The 14020-nt window shown below is 37.2% G+C and overlaps 1 protein-coding gene across 1 annotated transcript in view; it reads right to left on the reverse strand.

The window, feature by feature from the left end:
• Positions 1–13648, reverse strand: part of LOC5572454 — a 322024-nt gene extending 308376 nt beyond the window's left edge. The window contains exon 1 of the mRNA XM_001660350.2: positions 12260–13648. The gene's annotated coding sequence lies outside the window, so the exon portion shown is untranslated. The remainder of the gene's footprint in view (positions 1–12259) is intronic.
• Positions 13649–14020: the final 372 nt, after the last annotated feature.

Consider the following 14020-nt stretch of genomic DNA (forward strand, 5'->3'; position numbering starts at 1 on the left):
GTCGACTCACGGGATGGCACGCACACTACAACATTGTTCGAATCACCTTGAATGTGATAGTCATTGCCTGTGTTGTTTACAAATCAATAATTGATTATTTATTCAATTCAATTATTCAAATTGCTCTTTGTGCTAGTATAACCATATTATGATTATACTAGCACAAAGAGTATTTTGAATTTATTTGTAAACAACCAGTAAGTGAAATTATCGGTCACGGCGATAATCATAAGCCTATCTCTCAAGCTGATTTTCGGGAGGAAAAAGACGTGCCATCCCGACCAACCAGTTTTCCGATTTCTTTATAGATCTTTGTCCAACGATGGCGATCGCCAACGATTCAAAACGAATCGGTATCGATCGCTATCGAAAATCACTGACTGGTTGGGTGGTAGGTCATTTGGCATAAAGTCGTTTGGCATAAAGCCGTTTGGCATAAAGTCGTTTGGCATAATGGTCACTTGGCATAAAGTCGTTTGGCATAACGGTCGTTTGGCATAATGGTCGTTTGGCATAATAGTCGTTTGGCATAATGAGTCTGAAACCAAGAATATCTTAAGATGTTCGTTTTTATTGACGTTTCTATTGAATATATCTGATGACATCAGGCTTGTTTTGGAGTCAATTGACATAAAATGACACTTTGTTCAATAATCATATGCTCTTGAATAAACTTAAGCATATTAGGAAAGTTATTGCCAATAGTATTTTATTATTTATCCAGAAATCACCCTGCTTTCAAATATTAATTCTTCTTTTGACTTTCGCTATTGGAATAAATTTATGCACTGGAGATTTTGATATATTTAGCACAAATTTACCCTTCTTTCAAACGTTATATTTTTTTTTCTAAATATGATATAATCATAATTATAGGTATAGAAACTTTTGATTCAAAATTGAAATAATTTTCACCTTCTTTTATACATAGGTTGTTCTTTGGAGCTATATTCCTAACTGACAAAAACGCGGCATTCAATAACATTGATCTGCTCAAGTTATCAGCGAAAAGATGCATCGATTACTGCAGTTACTTCGATGGGTTGTCCTACTTTTCATCGAATGTCGGTTCCCCGAATGTCGCTCCCCGAACGCCAGTTCCTCGAATGCCAGTCCCCCGAATATCGCATTTCCTCAATTAGCCCATTTCATCGAAAAGTTTTTAGCACTTATAACTGTCGTAACTTTATACATGTCAGGGTGGTGAACGAACTGGCCATCTAATATACACCCTTCTTTATTTAATTGGCGGTTCTTTCGAGTTTTACCGTCCTTAGCTTTTTTGCCAAAATGTGTATAGCCGAGAATGTCAGAAAAACTCCTTCTTTTGATTGCTTATCGTTCACTATCCAGCCACTGAAGATTATTATAGCACCTATTTAAACTGCACCACTTTTCGGGGAAACCGGTCATTCGAGGACTGGCATTCAGGGAACCGTCATTTGGAGAAACGACATTTAGGGAAAAGTATCACAATCACTCCGATGATTCTGAACGCAATTGTTAATGTCTTTTCCGCAATAGTTTTTGGCGTCCAATCTTCTATTGGTTCAATAATAAATTTTGCCTTCTTTTAAAAATAGGCTGTTCTTTATATCTATACTGTTTTAAATTTTAATATTTAGTAAAGCTAAATGTCAACCATTTTTATATTTTGCTGTTTTATCAATTCTTACAAGACGTGCTTATCATTATAATAATTACATTAGAACCTGCCAATATTCAACTTTTTTTTTGCAGACGCATGATCTTCTTTCGAGATATGCTGGCAAAAATATTTTATCAATCAAAAATGTCCCCTTCTTTCGATAATAGACGGTGTTTTTGATTTACACTTCTAAAATTAAGATTTATGATGAATCGTTGAAAAGTTTTGCCACAAATATTTTTTTTTAAAATGTGTTGTTCCTTTGAGTGTGAGAAGAATTTTTGCGTTAGAGCCTTAAACATTTTAAACGAAAAATAATCTGCTCTCGTATATAGGCTGTTTTTGAATAATGATGCAGTAATATATTTTAAGATTAGACCTTTTAATATTTTGCAAATAAATTTCCCTTCCTTTATCAAGTGATTTTCGTCAAGTGTCACGTTCAAACTGGGACAGTGCTTGATCTGCAGCGAAATATTCTATAAGCATTCCCTTTATCAATAATTGCGAACTTTCTTTGGCAATTTACTATTCTCAAATATAAATATCACAACAAGCTCAAAGATACTCTATGTTCTGGGATGTAGAAAAAATATTATTCCACCAGACCCGTCACGAGTTTTATTTAGTAGTGCTCTCGAATGTCACAACAATTTTTGACATTGATGGAAAATTTCTGAACGAAAGCTTCAAAAATGCCGATATTCATTCTAAGTCAATCATTATGCCAAACGGCCATTATGCCAAATGACCATTATGCCAAACAGCCATTATGCCAAACGACCATTATGCCAAACGACTTTATGCCAAACGGCCTTATGCCAAACGACCTTATGCCAAACGACTTTATGCCAAACGGGGTACAATCGACTGGTTGACCGGGATAATATCAAACCCGAACAGGACTGCGAGAGTGTGCTCTCACGAGATGTGAAGCAACGAATTTTGATTATCACCAGCAACGAGAAGTTTGCGTCCTACTTTTCTACTAAATGTAAAAATAATATTGTTCAATATGAATCTAGAATTGGGTTGTTTAGTGATGAAAAAATCACAGTTTTGAGTAGCTTGAGTAGCACATTTTTCTAAGTATAACACGATTTGATTGCGCTTCAATATCTTAATTTTGATATTACAAATGATTAAAAAAGATTTCAATCCGTCGACTCAATGACGTTTCATTTTACATAATGACAGCTCGCCCCGAAGTAAAGTTTGCTGAGGAGTGATTCAAAAGTGATTTCCATACTAATTTCCCACGTGTTTTAAAAAACTTCCAGGTCTCGGAAAATTGTGAAATTTTGGATTCTAGTTCTATTTTTAACGTAGATTCAGAATATGTAAAAAACTAGATACCCCTAAACAAGCCAATTTGAAGTTGAATGAACCCTATATGTTTAATTTTATTTTGTGCTTATCTATTAATATACTGGTAGCGAAATGTTTTAACATTTGACAAAACGTGTATTGATGAGCCCAAATGATCAGTATCATAAGATGTTCAGAAAATTAAATGCTCACTGGCGCAGGGTTACTCAAAATATAATTGCCAATAACATGTGAGCACTTTCTTTACCTAATAAATTTGATGAAGACGTCAAGTTTTAAAATAATCGGGAACTTGAGATTCTGTATTTGAAAAAAATTAAACCAGGAGCTCTTTCTCTAGCCTGATGGAATTATTTGAGATCTTACAGCCCATTGCATTTCGAATTGAATGTGGAAGAATTTTGAGTAGGTATATTTTACACTTAAACACGTTGGACCATGATACACGGCAACGCGGATCTACTCAAATCTGAGTTGTTTCACGTGAAGATTCATCGACGCCAAACCTCGAATTTTCAAGAGCACAAATCTAGAGAACCAGACAACCGTTTATGCTGAAAATGCTACTCACTGGTCACTCGCTGGTGGTGACCAATCGATTAGATTTTCAGCACGGAGAGTTGTCAGGTTGTCTAGATTTGTGCTCTTGAAAATTCGAGGTTTGGCTTCGATGCATCTTCACCTTCAACGCAAAAGCGTAGTTGAGCCCTGTGGAGTTTCGATTATTGATAGAAAAGGAATCACCCTCCACGCGATGCACGCACAACTTACTCAGGCAAGTGCCAGTTCACAAGTGCAGAATGAATGCAAGTGTGCAAGTGACAGTTGCTCTTCACACAGGAAACCGACTGCTGTGATCAATTCTATTGCCATACTTCAACGCAATGGATTCTTTTTTTTTTTTATTATTATTATTTTTTAGGCACTCCGTGCACTAGGCCACTACTATGCCGATTATCATATCTTACAGAATCTATTTATATCCTTATAGCTATCCCTCTCATACCGAGCAGGTAGAGGAGAGAGCTGCCGTTGGTCCAATCCATATCCATATAGCCGTTGTCCATTGGTGTGCGGTGCTTCATTTTGCCATGTATCCGTGTCGTGTGAGGCATCAGCCTACAAAGAGGGTCAGTTTGTCTCAGTCACCATCCGATACTGACGAAGGATGGATGTGTTCCCCAATACACGGTCCTTCGTGCGGCGTCTTATGGTGACTGGACGGAGTTTTTTGTTAGGGAGGATTGGGAATCGAACCCATGACCTTCCGCTTACGAAGCGAAAGCGTAACCTCGAGGCTACGGCACCCCCCTATCAATGGATTCTATATCTCACATTCTCCCTCTGCTCCAAAGAAATTGTAGTTGAATTTCGAATATAAAATAGTGAATTTTCACACTTTTTGAAGAAAAATTCAGTTATTTTGTTCATCAAATCTTTAAACTTTGTTTAAATTCTAGTTCTTTTTTAACCCACCAATCATCTCATCAATCCATATACCAATCATTCCATATCTCGGCTGGTCTTACATACCATTTAGAGGATTGGCACAAGTTCATTGTTATCAATCATTGTTATCTTTTCTTGTAGACAAATTAACGCTAGTACATGAGTGAATTTTTTTTCAGGATCTCAATTCATACCTCGAGTGCCAAATAAAAGTCTCGATTAATACATATTGTCTGGACGTTACTTCTTTGCAAACACCAAGCTTAACTTTTTAATTTGGCGTTTGAGCGGAGCAAAATAAAAGAATATGAAAAACATCTTTCATCAGCAGATGTAACTCAGTTTTCCAGGAAGGAAGCAAAACATTCTTGAATTTTTGCTGAATCGCCAGCGGATATTCTCGGGTCTTTATTCTCGCAACTACAATATGCTCCAAACTTCTAATTTCAAATTTGTCCAAAGAAACGTTACGAAATTATCAAAACCAGCTTTGACAGCGGACAGTGCCGTCTCTATAGAACTTAGTGACACTTCGGACACAGCGTGCACATTGCCGGGGATCACCTTTCCCCATGGCAAACAACACGCTGGAACCTTCCAGCAGCGGACATTGCCAGGGACCAGTTTTCCCCACGGCAAACAACACGCTGTAAGCTTTTCGGCAGCGGACATTGCCGGTACTTTCCTTTCTCCACGGCAAACAACACGCTGTAAGCTTTTCGATCTGACATTTGCTCAAGGCAAAACAAAAAGATCGATCTTAATTTTCTCCATTTTATTCACTTCACACACTTTTGGTCACTTCAGGAATTTTTTATTGCGCATTTATGTCACACTTTTTTTTCGCACAAGCAGAAAACAAATCTCATAAGGAGAACCGGAAATTACATTCTGTTCTTCTATTTTTTTTTCTATTTTCACTATCTTCACTCTTGTAATGCTGATGGGTGATTCCTCTTATTAGACAAATATAGAAATACCATGTATCTTTCTGTAAATTAGCAGAAAACTGGTAGGATCGCCAATGAGGAGTTTTGATTATTGATAGAATAGGAATCACCCTCCACGCGATGCACGCACAACTTACTCAGGCAAGTGCCAGTTCACAAGTGCAGAATGAATGCAAGTGTGCAAGTGACAGTTGCTCTTCACACAGGAAACCGACTGCTGTGATCAATTCTATTGCCATACTTCAACGCAATGGATTCTATATCTCACAAACTCAATAACCCAAATTTGGCTAAATTTCCAAGGCCTCCATTAGGTACTTTGCCTTTAAGGCCATAACAAAAATTTACTTAAATTTGGTTTGATTCAACGCAAAGTTAAGTTCATTCAACCCAAGCTTGAGAATAATGCATTTTACCCAAATTTGGCTTATTGGGCCAAACTACCCCCATTGTGTAGGTGCAGCTCTCTCTGTTTTTGACAACATTGGTGGGGAAGAGAGAGAATACCGAGAGATTTTGGGTTGAGAGAATAATCGATATACTTAATTTTGGGTAAAGTCAACTCAAAAATCAGGTAAACTGATTTTTCCGTGTATACAGAACAACTTCATCAAAAACACCATCTTTGTAATCTAATTTTATTTTCCTAACCAGGATCCTGAAATAATTCGATTCGAAAATTTCGTTTTGAGGAAGAATTCTGAATCAAACTGCATATCACATGTTTAGTCCTTGACCTACTAAACATCTTTGCTGAAAACACCATCTTGCTAATACAGTCATCTCTCCCTTACTCGATATTGAAGGGACCATCGAGTTAGGGAGGTATCGAGTTACAGAACACAAAACCAATGCAACTGCGATCCAAGGGACCATCGAGTTAGCCATGAAAACCAACTTTTACTATGGTTTTCTAACTCGATATCGAGATACGGAATATCGAGTAAGGGAGAGTTAACTGTATATCATTATCTTAAAATATTCGCGATCAAAATACAGCATGATCACTAGTGTTATATGGTGGTAGAATTTCAAGTTGGGTGGCTTATTACATGCTAGATTTTGACCTATTCAACACTTTTGTCGAAGACGTCAACTTTATAGGTAAACAGGATCCTGAGATATCTGTATTCGCAAAATATCATGCTCACTAGCGCCATCTATTGAAAGAATTCCGAATCAAGAAGATCATCACATGGTAGCCCTTGAACTACTGAACAACTTTGCTGAAAACACCATCTTTCTAAAAAAATCGAGATCCTCAGATATTCGTGATTTAAATATTGCATGCTCACTAGCGCCATCTTGTGGCAGTTTTTCTTGTTAGGTAGCTTATCATATGTTAGTCCTTGACCTACTAAACAACTTTGTCGAAGACATCATCTTTCTAGGTAATCAGGATTTTGAGATATCGGTGTTTGAAAAATTAAATGCTCACTAGCACCATCTGGTGGCAGAATTTCGAAACAAGCAGCCTATCAAATGTTAGCCCTTGACCTACTGAACAACTTTGCCGAAGACACTATCTTGCTAAAAAATCTAGATCCTGAGATATTTGTGTACGAGATGTTGCATTGCGAAATGTCCACTACATCGGTTCCCCCGGGGCACAATCCGATGGCCACAGGAAGATGAGGATGTTTCCAAAGTGTTTTCTGTCCACTAACCAATTGTTACCGTTAGACTGAAGAAATTTGTCGAAGACATCCATATTCTATCTTGCCTAGCTTTGGATGTACAATCAAAATTGTTCCGCGTGTACTCAGTACACGATGCGACCGCTGGTGTAACTTTTTTTTGAGCGACTGACGGAAGGTTAATACAGCAATATGTATACAGTTAAAGTTATTCATTAAATTGGTCAAATAATTTATAATTCATTGGCTTTACCAAAGCAATTTTATGCCTGATATGCCGTTTTTGGTCGATGTAAAACTGTATTTACTTTAAATTTTCCATAACATTTTGAAACAAAGTGCTATAACATTCGATTGCGTTGTTAAAAATCATTTAAAAAAAGGATTTGCCGTGAGTTCCAAAAATTTACATGAAACCCTAATCATTTTATTTGAAGAAGTTAAAAAACTGACAGTTTTGCACTAATTATAAGCTAAATAATTTAGCGTATATAATTTAGTTGAGTTGAGAGACGTAGAAAGAAATTACTGTAGTTAAAATAATCTATGAAACATTCACATCTGCAAAATTCAACAAAAATTTACTTATTTTTGACGCCTAAATTTGGTGTGCACATCATTACATTTAAAAAAAGCCGTTTTGATATATGTATAGTGCAGAGCTACTTGAGCAATTCCATGATTCACTTTAGCATTGTGGGTTTTTCGAGGCTGAATTGTCTGGAACTTTGCCATAAGAATCACTTCAATGTGCCGCATATTGTGGACAAATATGAGGTCAGTAGCTTTTAAAAAACCCGGAAAAGGCGAAATCATCATATCTTGTTTTATGGTAGTTCTAAAACGGATAATGAAAACAAATCTTAATTCTGATCCATTAGTCGATTGGTTAAATCTGTTAAGACCCTATTTTACGTCTTGAATACGATTTATATCTGTCACTTCCCTCTTACGAGAAAAGATTTGGAAGTATACCTTCAAATTTTATCATGCGTTAACGAAGTTCAATATTATTGAGATTAAAACTTTTTAAACGTCAATGAGGAGGGATTTTTCACAGGCCTAATATCAAACATTCGCGTATACTACTTTATAGAGGAATTTATATCTGGAACGCTGTAGATTTAAAAGTATTTCAGCAAAATCTACCTATTCGAAAGAACCGTAATTCAGGTTTCATGATAGTGTGATATGCGGCTCTGTCTTGGTGAGAAAACTGTGAGCCGGTGCTAATCTACACAGTTGTCACAAACCAAAAGAACAAATTCCATAAGTTCATATAGATATCACTGTTTACTTTATGATTAACTTTAACGAATAATGAAGGCACAAACCCATAAAACGCTAATGCTTTCAAAAACATGAGTCTAGCTAAACTTTTGTGAAAAACACGTTTTCTAAAACTTTTTCTATCCTTAGAGACAAAATAAACTATAAATTTTAACATTTGAATGCGATTTTTAAGGTACAGTTAAGCACTAGAGCACGCAACGATCAAACGCGCTGTCCGTTGTCTTGAAGAACAAACCTTAGAACTGTTTTTGCTTTAGTACAATATTTAGGTAAGTAAAATTATAAGACAAAAATTGATAGCAAAGTCATTTCAGAATATACAAAAGTCATCAGAACTTAAATTTATTTGCGAAAACAATAAAATATAAAGCTTGCGTGACAAATTCAAGTTAGTACAATTTACGCTGTTTGTTTCGTTGGAGAAAGTTCATTTTTATATTTTATAACAATACTTATCATCAAAGTTCATAATACTTTTCATGCGGAAAAGTTATTTTTTGATGGTTTAGAGGGCACCAACCGATGCTACTCAGGATCAGTAGCATCTTCAATGTGTAAGTACTGATGCTCTCATTATTATAACAAACAATAGGGATGGTACACAAATTATGTCACGCTAAATTTCCACTTTTTCGACCCTCTCCCCCCCCCCCTTTGTCACACTTTTTGTATGAGTTCTCCGAAAATTTTGTAAGGCTTGTCACGCTTGGCTCGACCCACTCCCCCCCCCCCCCTTGGAGCGTGACGTAATTTGTGCATGACCCCATACCAGCGCCGGCTACGTCCGAATGCAGGTCAATTTGGGAATGGGAGGGAAATGTTGACGTGTTACTTGCTTTATGGAAGCCGAGGAGTCCTTTGCACTTCCACAAGAAAACACTGGGAGTTTGGGAAAGGATTCGTGTTGGTAAACAATAAAGATATAATTTCAACTGAATACGTGAACATATACACAGATGATCGATACCGATAGTGCGGTTACTATGCAAACCGGACACGATCCGAATTCCGTCGCTCGCCCTCAAAGGAGCATGCAACAGATTCAACGGATCAAACAATACTCAATTCAACGCAACTGGCCGAATTCGATAAATACGACGAGTTTTGCAACAAGTTGCATACAACATTTTTGCTATCATGAAAATTGTCGTTATAGTTGAATTATTTGAAGGAACATCGAATCACTCACCTGAATCGAATTTGGATCGTCCAACGGATGTAAAATTAGAATTACTAATTAATTGAGACATCCAGCGAAATTTGATGTCAACTGCCAAAACAGAACCAAAAAGTACTACTATTCAGCACCGTTATGAAAAAAAAAGCTGAAATGTAGCTCTTTTCGGCACTGTTTTTGTTCGTGGGAAGAATAGATTATGTTAATCTTTTTTTGATAAAAAGTTGGATGATATGCAAAGGGGTTGCAAAAAGTATTTCAAGTGATGCTTACAGCTAGACATTGCAGAATTCGTTCTCATTTGCACGTTCAAAGCAAGCGAAGAAAAACATCCCATCTGTAGCGGTCCATGATCGGAAATGTATCACAAGTTGTAACTAGTTTAATAGATAAGAGCAGCGAACAAGAGCCCCATAGAGAAAGCGATGATGATATCTAATTTTCCCTTATTTACCATTGGGGGTTTTATTTTACAGACACGATAAACAATCCCCGAACATCCGGTAGCAATAGTGTCCCCCAGGTTTAGAGTTTGTTTAGAGGGGTTTTATAATACACTGATATCCCCCGATCTAATCAGAGCTGTAACAGTATACGATAAACAGGCTCTCATGATGTGCTGCAAATCATGATTGTTATAGAGAGCGATAAGCGAGAGACATCCTCAATTTTCTCAGAATTCTATCACTGCTCACAGACATTACTATTGAATTTTTCTGAAAATACTGACATTTTCTGACGTCCCGATGACAATAGAAATATTCTTTAAAACAACATCAAAAGTGTTCATTCAGGAATTCATGAGAGAATAACAAAAAATAAAACGACGAAAGGACAGAAAATCAAAACTACAAAAGCAAAAAAGTAAGGATCAAACTTACAAAAGTCTTTTTTAAGAATTTTCTAACAAACAAATCATTTTCGACCTTTTGTCCTTCGGACTTTTTTCCTTTCGGCCTTTTATACCTTATTCTTCGTTGTTTATCAGAAAAGGAAAACGATGTTGCATTGGCTTCGTTAATCTTCAAAAATGAAGGAAGATAAGTGCTGCTTAAGTAAACAATATTTTCCAAGCTTTTTGCATTGAATTTCAAGCCCTAAGGTTCTGCTTTTGAACCGTAGATGTTCTATTTAATTCAACTGCATCAACAATCATTGTTACGCACGCAACAACAGATTGCGACAATTTACTCAAACACCATTTTTCCCGTCAACAACTCTTTGACACGCTTAAACAGCCTTATGTGCATTATGCACTTTCACAGAGCACGTACCTGTGGCTATTTTTCCGACTTATCGCTAATTAAACTGAAACCCGTGCATAACCAGACAGTTCCCAGAGGCTGCCACCAGCCAAAACAAGCTGGCAGTCTGTCGTTATATCGTTAGGTCAGAGAAACACAAAATTGGATCATACATCCCGTGGTGAAATCACCCGTGGCGTGTCCTTCGACGGTAAAACTGGACCCAACCATTATTTTGAAAAAAAGGTCCTCTTTGATGCCACTCGCCATCTACCTGAGTCATCTTCGAGAAAATGCCAATTCCTGAATAGGTGGGAGGGAGTTCCGAAAAATTAGGTATCCATTAGGGTGTACCAGAAGAAAAACAAAGATTCAAAAAGTCATGGCGCTTAACCTTGGACTGAAAGATATGCATAAGAATAGCAATTTATAAAACCAATCAATTTAAAAAAAAAAACAAATCATCCGGAGTTTCCATCAGATCAATTTAGGAAAAATACTAATTTTTGATTGCCATATTTTGGTGCTTTGTGCAAATGTTTTCAGACTCTATTATTTGTCTAGTAGTTTATTATTTTTCTATGGGTAGGGCAGGTTGGGCAGGTATTTTTTTACTAATATGTTTTCTTGTTACCTGAACTTGTAAAATTCTGTAAACAACGAACTGTATGCTTTCGCGGTTATTAACTGAGAGCTTTCTGCCGAAGTTGTCATTTTTGCAATCATATATCGTGCGGCAGGTATGACGACACTCTATTTTCAAGGAAGTCAAGAAAATTTCCTTTACGAAAAGATCCTGGATCGACCGGAAATCGAACCCTGACACCTTCAGCATGGCTTTGTTCTGTAGCCGCAGATGTTACCACGAAACTTAGAAAAACCCTGCCCGATTTCACTATTTTAAACAAACATTTTCACAAATAAATATCGAAGAAATGTTGTCAGGGACAATTTTAGCAAATAAGAAAAATGTCATAAACTTTTCAATATCTCTATCAAAACAGCCAAAGTATCCAGGTTAACTTAGAAACCAGCCGCTTTGTATGCTCTTACAGTCACCACAACCATGGAAAATTGTAGTAGATAGTGCAAGGAAGTTGGATTTAGAGTATACAGTTTACTAATTTATCTTTCAATAAGACAAATCTGAATATTTACTTGATGTTATTCAATATTTGCGCTTGTAGTAGCATGTCATAAACGTCTAGCAGACAAGAAAATTGAAAATTTTCAAAAATAAAATCGCACAAATGTCCAATAAATCTCATAGAGAAAAAGTAAAACAATGGAAAAATGTTTTGCCCAAAACTATGACAATTTTCATATATGATAATATATAAACGAATGTTTTCAGAAATTTGATTTATTCTACTAAAAATCAATGGAAAGTATTATATTTCATTCTAGGGCTGAATATCATAATTTTTCAAATATCGATTGTTTCTGAGACACCCTAGTGTCCATTTAAACATTAGACTTTCGAGGATCTTTTTGCGATCGATAATGGAAGTGTGAAAAGGGATCTAATTTACCTTGAAAGTTCGTTTTTTCCTGCAGATCCTTCTTCGTCTCGACGTATCGGTTACCAATGTTTACTCTCACTTTGGTTTTTTGACTTTTGCTCGATGTTCACCGTTGTGGAGAAAACCGGCACAACCAAACACCAAAAAAAAAACACGAATCATCAATCGATTTCACTTCAAAATTTGCAACCGGACGAAATATATTCATTCGTATTCATAATCGGGCTGAATGAAGGCAAATCTTATCGTTCATCACTTGGTGGGAGTTTGAATATTCAAAGAAAAAAGCTCACTTTTGTTGGTATTCGTTCTGCTTCTTTTTCCTGTCGCAATTTCTTCTTCCTATTTTTCACTGTCTTCAATTTGGCACCAAGGTGAGGAGGAGAGAAAGAAATTGTGGTGCTGCAACTGGCATCCGAAAGGCCGCCGAAACCACCACCACACAGCTTCGTCAGCAGGTTTCGATCAATTTTTGAACCATCCAAACTTACGGTTAATTATCAGCAACGCACTCACACATCACACGCAAATGGATCGATTTCATCTGAAATTTTCATTCAAGATAATTATTTCTTCTCTTTCTTTTTGCCTTCGTTGTTGCTCGATGCAAACAACCGCCTTTCATACGTGTGTTGCTACAATTTTCTCAAGGTATCCGCACATTATTTTTCGCTGTTCAACAATTTAGCATTATTGGCATTTCTTCAGCAAGAGACAATTCACTCATCGGATGATCACATAACATCACTCCTACTACCTTGAATTCACGTGTCTTTCGGCTAGGGGAGGCAATTTTAAACTTTAACTGCCCCCATAATCACACCCAATCAACATTAATCAGCCAAAAAACATTTGCATACAATTATCGATTGGTAAACTGCTTTGGTAACGATACCATTGCTGCACTCGATCAAAATTGTTATCTATGCACCATACGAGCGAAGTGATTGAAACGTCGCCACTCGCCTTCAAACCGTTTAATCTGAAGCATCGATCAACTTGCACAAGTCTTTCACTTCAATTCCACTTCAGAATACGCAAAATCAGCACCTGACTCAGCCATTCTACCAACAAATCCACCAACTTCCAACTGTTTCGTGAACTTGACACCCCTCAACAACAAGCAACTGACTCAGCTGGTTCTAAGGCTGCTAGCTCAAGTCAAGTTCAAAACCACCGTGGTCATAACAAAAACTTTGCGTGTAGTTTTTTCTTATTGATACTTTCCACACTTGAATGCTCGGACAGCTCAAACAACACCAACCCCGAAATAACAATAATAAGTATACACGCTTCAAACGGTGCACCAAACTAAAAACCGCCACAACACTACACGCCGGTAACCGTACGCCGTTGCCAACCGACAGCAACCAATCCGTCCGGAAGGAAGGTTCAAACGAGACTGCGGCGTCCGAAGCAACACGTAAACAGAATGCGCTCCGACAGCGTGCTAGCTATGCGATGGGGAGAGCACCTGAGGGCTCAGAGAGCGCGCGCAAACTTTTTGCTCGGGTATCCACCTATCGAGTTTGATGATGTTGCTGGCTGCTGACTGGTGAGGAGGGCTTTGATCTCCAACACGGTCTATCGCCGGGTGGGTGGCAAGAAGCATAAGTTGAATTATTGAGAATGAGCTGAGCGTATTACTATCGAATTCGAGAGAGTGGAAGATCTAACATAAACAGAGAGAAGTTTGTGCGAATGCAATGAAGGTATGTATGCCGAAAAATTGAATTATTAATTTGCAGTTGAATCCCTTGTAGATTTCCA

Source organism: Aedes aegypti, chromosome 2 (assembly GCF_002204515.2).
Source record: "Aedes aegypti strain LVP_AGWG chromosome 2, AaegL5.0 Primary Assembly, whole genome shotgun sequence".
NCBI lineage: Eukaryota > Metazoa > Arthropoda > Insecta > Diptera > Culicidae > Aedes > Aedes aegypti.